Below are 9044 nucleotides of genomic sequence, written 5' to 3'. Positions count from 1 at the left end.
TCCTATCCTCGGCTCCGCAGGCTACATCCCATTCTCAGGCCGGGAAAAGCATCCTGTAGTTAAAAATCGGAGCCGGCGGACGACCAGCAAGGGTATAGAACTAAGTTCACTATTCTCCTCACCCCCCCCGGGGGGTATGGGGGGGAGGGGGGCTGAGGGACTTGGGCCCCGCCGCGCAGGCGCAGACACGCTCGTCGCCAAAGGCTGCGCCGCCCGCCGCCCGCATTTCCTCCTCAATGACCGCCGAGACCCCGGACGCGCGCCCCCCCCCTCCCCACCCCCACCCCCGCAGAAAAAAGAGGACACGTGCAAACCTAGTAACCCCACAGTCACCTGGGTGGGCTTCCTTCTGTGGAGCTGGGAGGCCACCCTGTCCTTGTGTCTGGGCTGCCAGATCTACTGTGGCCAGACTCAGGGGCCCCTGTGATTCCAGGGGAGAAGGAAGCTTTGGGGAGACTCGCCAGCCCTCCCTCTGAACTGAGACAGTCTTCCTCCCTCCCTCTGCTCCTCTTTCCAGGGTCTGGGAGGAATAATGCCCTTGGCATTAGTCCTGGGTTCCGCTGAGGATGCATGAGGCTGGGGACAGGGTGCTGGTGCCATCTTCCAGGGATGGCTGTGTTGGCCCTGCGAGCACTCAGCTTGGAGGTAATAAAAACTTTCTTTTCTTTTATCTTTTTGTTATTAGTAAACAAAGCAGATCCACTGCCAGGGTGACACTGAGAGGGAGGAGAGGGTACTGATAAGGTGCCTGAATCAAGGGAAGTCTGCTGCGACTTCTGGAGATGTTTCCTCACTTGTAAAAGGAATTATTGAAACATGCCCCTTTTTGCCTTTGAACATTTCTTGTGTTGCTGGTTTAATGGCAATGAAGTCCTTTAGCTTCTTTTTAATCTCTGAGAAACTATCTCTCCTTTAATTCTAAATGATAGCATTGCTGGGTAGAATAATCTTGGTTGAAGGCCCTTGCCTTTTAACACTTTGAATATTTCATGCCAATCTCCTCTGGCTTACAAAATTTCTGTTGAAGAATCAGCTGATGGTCCTATGACAGATCCCTTTTACATAACATTTTTTCTCTTGCTGCTTTTAACATTACTTGTCTTTAACCTTTGTAATTTTAATTATGATGTGTCTTGGTGTGGGTTTCTTTGGACTCATCTTATTGGGAACTCTCTGCATTTCTTGGATTTGTATGTCTATTTCAATGGACAGGATAGGAAAGTTTTCAGTCATTATTTCTTACTTTATATTTTATTAATTTATTTGTTTTTAATCTTTACTCAAAGATATGATTACTGATTTTTAGAGAGAGAGGAAGGGAGAGAGAAACATCAATTGGTTGCCTCCCGTACATGCCCCAACTGGGGATCAAACCCACAACCTAGGTATATGCACTGATTGGGAATCAAACCCACAACTTTTGGTGTATGGGATGAGGCTCCCACCAACTGAGCAACCCAGACAGAACTCGGTCATTATTTCCTCAAGTAGGTTTTCAATTATTTGTTCTCTTCTTCTTCTGGTCATCCTATGATGTGAATGTTGGTAAGTTTGATGTTGTCCTAGAGGTCTCTCAAGCTCTCCTCCTTTTAAAAAAAAAATATTTTTCTTGGCAGTTCCAATTGGATGCTTTCTGTTATATTGTCTTCCAGATTCCAGATTGCTGATTCAGTTCTCTGCTTCATCTTATCTGCTGTTTATTCCCTGTGATGTATTCTTTATTTCAGTTATTGTATTTTCATTTTAAGTGAGTTTTTAATGTTATTTTTAATGTTTTCTCTTTGTTGATGTTCTCACTGAGTTTATTATTCTCCTAAATTCACTGAGCATCATTAAAACCAGTGTTTTAAGCTCTGTACCTCCTAGATTGCTTGTCTCCATGTCCTTTAGGTATTTGTCTGAAGTTTGTCTTGTTCTTTCATTTGGGGCATGTTTCTTTGTCTCCTCATTTTGGCTGATCCCTGTGTTTGTTTCTATGTATCTACTACATCTTCTGATCTTGGCAAAATGGCCTTATGTAATAGGTGTCCTGTGGTCACAAATGGCATAGTCTCCTTTATAACCTAAGCCAGGTGCTCCAGGAGTGTCCCTTGTGTAGGTTGTGTATGCTTATTTGCTGTAGTTGAACTTTGAATCTTCTTGGCATATTTTTGAGTGGGGTTAATCCCCAGGCTGACTGGCTGTGAAGGCTGGCCATGACTGTAGTGGATAAGCTGATCTGTGGAGGCTGACCTCACAGAGCAGAAATTACTTTAGTGCAAACCAAGTATGCTATTTGGATATGTCATTGGATGGTGCTCTGGTGTGGCTTAGAGCTGTCCACCAAAAGTGTGGGCTTTGTATCCTCTTGGGAGGTGTTCTAGTGCAGGCCAAGACCACCATTGCTTGTGTTGGGCTTGGACCACCTGGTAGCTACAAAATGATCTGCAGTTGGTTGCCACTTGTGCTGGGATTGGAGGTGCTTGAGAGAGGGTATGCTATGAACTGAGCCCTGCTGCCACTTGTGCCAAGCTTGTGACTCTTTGTTGGGCACCACTGTGTACGCTGAGGCCAGCCACCACTTTTGCTCAACTTGTGGCTACTTAATTGCAACTATATCCCAAAGCATGCCTAGCCACCCCTTATGCCACACTTGAGACTGCCTCAAGGGAGTTGCAGTGCAAGTTGAAATCAGTCTCCATTTCTGCTTGGGCCTGGGGCAGCTTGGCAATAGGGACGGGCACACTGAGGCCTACCGCTGCCTGTTTGGAGTTTGTGGAAATTTGAGAGATTTTTAGGAAAGTCCACACCACAAGCCGAGGTAGACACTTGTGTGGAGCAGCTATTGGGAGAGGCTTGGGCTAGTGTGTGAGTTGGGTGGTACAGGGCTTTAGGGAATCACTGGGGTGTGGTGAACAGTGTTACCCAGGTTACTGGAGAGCTCAGATTTGGTGCCTGCCTGGAACTGGCTGGCTGTTTGGGAGGCGAGTTCAACAAAAGAACAATGGCATCTGCCAGCACTTCTGTCCCCAGAGAGTGTTTCCCTGACCCCTGCCTCCCTGTCCGCCTCCGGAAGCGTCAATTTAGTCCCTCCCCATTTGTTCCTGGCACTTTCGACCTGATGTTCCCACAGATCCTGAGCCACTGAGTTTTTGAGTAAGCGCATCTGTTTATGATCCCTTTAAGACCTGCAGTGCCTCGGTCTCCCACTGCCCTCTGTCTCAATGGGACGTTATAATCCCCCACCACCACCATTTTTCACAGCAGATGTTATGGGGACTCCTCTTCCTGGTACTGGTGCCCCAAACGGAAGCACCTGGTGTGGAGCTGAGACTCCTCAATCCTTAGGGCAGGTCTCTGGGGCTAAAATATCCCTCTCAATTGTCAGTTTCCACCCTGTGGGTGTGGGACCTGCCAGTTCAGTGTCTCTGCCCCTTCCACTAGTCTTGACATGACTTCTCCTTTAAATCATTTATGTACTATTTTGTGGGTGTTTTTTTGTTTTTGTTTTGTAAGAGAACATTTATTTGGTAAATTATAAAGGTAGAAAAGTAATTCCAAGAAGCAAACAAGTTATGGAGGTAAAGGAAGGGCCCTTGGAGTTTGGGAATGAGGAAACTAATGGTAATGTGTGGGGGGGGGCCGGGGGGGGAAAAAAGGGAAAGCCAAGGGCAACTCCCCTGGGGGGGAGAACCCCCCATTTTGTTTTTTTTTTAAGATTAAAAAAAACTTTTTAAATAGAGAGGAAGGGAGAGAGAGAAAGAGAAACATCAATGTGAGCGCGAAACATCCATAGGATGCCCCTGCACACCCTTTACCTGAGTTTGAGGCCACAACCGGGCATATGTCCTGACCGGGAATGGAACCAGCAACCTTTTGGTGCACAGGATGACAGCCAACCAACTGAGTCACAATGGTCAGGGATATATATGTACTCTCTTGAGGGTGGTGAAATCCTTTATAGGATTTCTGCTCAGCTAGTTTTCAGATGGTTCTCAAGAATGGTTGTGCTATAATTTAATTGTAATTTTCATAGCAGGAGATGAGCACAGAGTTTACCTATTCTACAATCTTGACTGGAAGTCAGGTTTTAGCTTTTAAGATAAGTAAGCAGATCTCTTTCACAGAAAGACGTGTGTGTTTCAGTAGGCTACCTCTGCACTGTGCCGTGGGGGGACCCTTTTATATCTCAGTTCGCTATAGCCTTGTGAGTCTCATGGACATAAGCCCCATTGCTTTCAAAGCCAGATGTTTGGGGGGCCCATCTCTCAGGTGTTGGACTTAAATGATGGGGTACCAGATGTGAAGTTCAAACACTTCACTCCTCAGGGAGAAGTTCAGAGATGTGGGTTCCCGCCTGATTGTGGGTCACCGTGCCATGGGTGAGATGTATGGAGAGATTGTGTTTCAGGTTCTCCTACCCATTTCGAGTGGGTTTTTCTCCACCTAATGTGTAGAAGTTGGTCAGCTAGCTTTTGGATGGCTTTCAGAAGGAATTGTTCTGTGTAGCTGTAGATTTGATGTGTTGGAGAAGAGGTTAGTTTAGGATCCTCCTATGTCACCATCTTGAATGGGATGTTCAGCTTACAAGACCCAATAGGAAAAAAAAAGTAGAGAATTAAAAAAAAAAGACCCCATAGCTAGAAAGAATTTTATTATATTTCTTAAGGAGCCTTTAAGTATTTTGGTACAGCGATATTTTTTTTAATATATTTTATTGATTTTTTTACAGAGAGGAAGGGAGAGGGATAGAGAATTAGAAACATTGATGAGAGAGAGAGAAACATCAATCAGCTGCCTCCTGCACACCCCCCACTGGGGATGTTGCCCGCAACCAAGGTACAAACAAAAGCAGCACAAAAGTATGTCAAGAGTGAGAAGAATCAATACATGAGAATAAGTGTTTAATTTACCCTTACTTCCCTCTGTGAAGACACTTGTACACGGAGATGAAAATTACTGCAATGCCAACAACTGTAAGGAACCAGAAAATAAATGACATGTAACTCTGAAAAATAATTTCCAAGATTCAAGCTCTAGAAGAAGAAATTACTGTCAGTTACATTTCAGTGCTCAAAAGTGTTATTTTTAAAGCACAGATACATTTATATTCCATCTGGATTTTTCACTATCTAAGTGCAATCCCCTGGAATCACTTAACTGGTCCACAGTAAGTCAGAGAAGTGTCCTGTTTAGTTTAGAAAATTACCCATATTTGAGATGAAAAGTCATATGACTAATCATCTTGGAAAAAAAGTATTATTTCGGGTTTGTTACTAAGTGGACATATAGAAAACTGTATAAATGAATATACAATCACCAACAACAGGTGTATATCGTACGAAAGGTCCGTTTTTTCTACACTGGTTTAATTTCAAGCTATAAAACCTATAAAAACTGAAAAATCATCAGAAGAGAATGCACTCTATGTAATAGAAAAGAATGTAATATTTTGATTTCAATGGTGTTCAAGTGTGATATACTTACATATGGTAAGACTAAATAGTGCAATGGTTCCTGGTGCTGAGAAAAAAAAAAGTAGTTTTAAAGATATTGAGCATGTATGGGTCCCAGATAGCAGTTTTTTGTTTGTTTGTTTGTTTACTTTTGATCTGATCATCTAAAAACTACAGAAAAAAGGAATCGTTCTAGTATTAACATGACTGCTAGTATATCCAAATCGCTTTGCACAAAGAACACTTCAAATAGATTCCGGCTATAGGATATGCCCTGTGAAACTCTTAATAGGAACCTCACTTGTCATTGTTTTGTGCTATAGTTACCACACCAGGTTATTTAGTAAAGGTTAATAGGACAACTAAAATTCTCAAGATTAGAGAAAATTACTTGCATGTGTCTATACATACTATCACATTTGTTATGGTATCTGCAATACTAAAGTAACTATAAATGTCAATTATTCCTAATAATTTGTGACATCTTGTTTTTTCTCTGTCTACAAATAATTGGAACATAATATATTCATGTAGAACTCTAAGGTCTCATAATAAAGAATTATTAAGAACTAAACTGGCCGAAACCGGTTTGGCTCAGTGGATAGAGCGTCGGCCTGCGGACTGAAAGGTCCCAGGTTCGATTCCGGTCAAGGGCATGTACCTGGGTTGCGGGCACATCGCCAGTAGGAGATGTGCAGGAGGCAGCTGGTCGATGTTTCTCTCTCATCGATGTTTCTAACTCTCTATCTCTCTCTCCCTTCCTCTCTGTAAAAAATCAATAAAAAATATATTAAAAAAAAAAAAAAGAACTAAACTAATGCCCTAGCAGGTTTGGCTCAGTGGATAGAGCGTCGGCCAGTGAACTGAAGGGCCCTGGGTTTGATTCCGGTCAAGGGCCCATACCTCAACTGCAGGCTCCTCCCCGGCCCAGGCCCTGGTCAGGCCTCCCGCAGCAGGCAACCAATGGATGTGTTTCACATTGATATTTCTCTCTATCTTTGCCTCTCTCTTCCACTCTCCAAAAAAAAATCAATGAAAAAATATCCTCGGGTGAGGATTTAAAAAACGAAGAAGAAAGAATCTAATACCTAATTCCACAATCTCTTCAGATGATGATACTTCACGAAAGTTGACATATCCTAGAAAAAAATTGAAATAAAGAAAAGAGAAAAGATTAAACTCCTAAATATCAACAACAAAAATCCCAACTCAATTCAAAACTGAGCAAAGGACCTGAATGACATTTCTCCACAGAATAGATACAAATAGTGAATAAGTGCATAAAAAGATGTGTACACATCACTAATCAAGGGGGAAATGCAAATAAAAACCACAATGAGATACTACTTCACATATTTTACCTACCAGGTATGAGGATGGCTATTATCAAAAAACAGAAAAGAACATGTGTTGGCAAAGAGGTAAAGAAATTAGGATCTTTGTGCATTGCTGGTGGGAATATAAGATGGTGCAACTTCTGTGGGAGACTAGAGCACCTATGAATTTAGAACACCTATGAGTTGAGTGTGTGATAAAACAGTTGGAGAGAAGACAATCCATTCCATAGACGGTGCAACTTAGCCACTGAGTGGGGGTGGGTGAAGGGGAGAAGAAACCAACCTGATCCCATATTCCATAATGAATCTCAGATATATCAATGATTTAAATGCAAAACAATGAAATCAGAACCCATGGTTGAAGTGTTTCTATAACTTGAAGACTTAAAGCTTTTAATAAGGAAGACACAATACTCAGAGCCATTAGGGAATAGTTCAATACATTCAACTCTTCTGCACATATAACTGTCCATTCTAGGAGAATAGCTAGATAAAATGTGGCATATATTAAAGTTGTCACTAAAAAGAATGGGGATAAATCTAAATACAACCCCAATCTAAGATAGTAAGTGTAAAATGTGAGAGTTTTAGAAAAATATGAACAACATGAGTCTATTTCTGGTTAAGAAAAATGAAAAAAAGGCAACGTATGTATAACCAGTCATATAAGGACATGATGTGTCCTTATATGAAATGGATAAAAAGAGACTTCAATTATGAACCATGATTAACTCAGACAATGGACTAGAAAAAGAGATGAACTAATTTTTTACTCGGTATCCTTTTGTAATATTTGAAAATTTACAAAAAATACATTTGTATATTCCTCATAACAAAGTTATAAAAAGAAATCTATATCCAAAAAAATCTAAAAAGAAAATGAACTAGCAAAATTAGGCCATACCAATCTGGAAAAAAATGTTTACTATATATTAGAAGGTCTTTAATTTATAATGGGTTCTCACAATTAACAAAAATAATATTTTAGAAACCCAACAGAAAACTGAGCAAAGGATATGAGTAAATGAATGTGGATAAAAATGGTTTAGTCTCATTAATTATTAAATAAATGCAAATTAAAACAAGACATGACTTTTCACCCATCAGCCCACAAAGTTCTTAACAATATAAGGAGGATAAAGAGTTAATGAACAAGCTACTAAGCACAATAGTGGCAGACTCATAGATAGAGAGCAGGTGGACAGCTCTGGTTAGGGGCTGGGAGCCGGGGGGAAGTGCAAAGGGAGAAGGTGGAGGGATTGAACAAAAACAAAAAAAAAAGAGAGAGAGAACTCATGGACATGGGCAAGAGTGTGGTGTTGGAGTGGGGAAGGGGAGCAGGTGGAGGTGGAGGTGGAAGAGGGCAGAGAGGGAATAAATGGTGATGGGAGGGAAAAAATTAAAATAAAATAAAAATGTTACTGAACCTAGATAGCTTGTAACTGGTGGCTTGGTTGGACGAGTAGGCTTGGGACCTGGAAAAATAAATTTTATTCCATTCATCAGTCTCATTAATAAAATTATGGATTTAATTTGATTTTTGATTTTTTAAAAAAAGATTAGCTATTCCTCAAAATTAAAAAATATGCGTACTTTCCAAACTTTGCATAGTGCTAAGTAGTTTAAGTGCAACCAATTTAAGCTGTATTATCACCCAGTTGGGAAGACATTAAATTATTTTACATGTAAGTAAATACTTTTGAAGTTTAAGTAAGTTGCCCAAGTGTACATGCCTGCGTATATCTGTGGACTATGGCAAGTAATTTTAGAATCAGTAAGAATAACAACTAAAATGGCTACAAGTATGTTCTTCCCCCTTTTATTACTAAAGGTTATAAATTAGTGTAAACAACATGAATTTAAAGTATTTTTGTAAAATATAAGGAAGATGTTACTACATATGAATGACTCAAAATAAGAGGCTTTGACATTGAAAAACATAACAATGTAGGATCAATCACTTGGAAATTATCCCTTTCTTTTCATTTGTGTGAATTATGACTTTCATTCTGATTTAGGTAAAAATTCCCATGATTCATTCCATTTATTCTGGAAAAAGTGGTTGCTAACCGTAACATAACAGTACTGAACAAGAGGAACTTACAGACCTATGTGATGTACAGAATGTGCTAAGAACTCTATGAACACATACAAAATCACAACAGCAAAATTCTGTACGAACTTTATGTCATACATCCGTCATGAATATGAAAAGACAATTAATTACTAAAATTGCTTCTTTTCAGTTATTCTTTATCATTGATATTTAATG

The 9044-nt window shown here is 40.5% G+C and overlaps 1 pseudogene; it reads right to left on the bottom strand.

Moving 5' to 3' along the window:
• The window catches only part of LOC102419109, a 34767-nt pseudogene that overhangs the window by 12750 nt on the left and 12973 nt on the right, over positions 1-9044 (bottom strand).

Source organism: Myotis lucifugus, unplaced genomic scaffold (assembly GCF_000147115.1).
Source record: "Myotis lucifugus unplaced genomic scaffold, Myoluc2.0 scaffold_145, whole genome shotgun sequence".
Classification (NCBI taxonomy): Eukaryota; Metazoa; Chordata; class Mammalia; order Chiroptera; family Vespertilionidae; genus Myotis; species Myotis lucifugus.
This window is presented reverse-complemented; position numbering and strand designations above follow the sequence as displayed.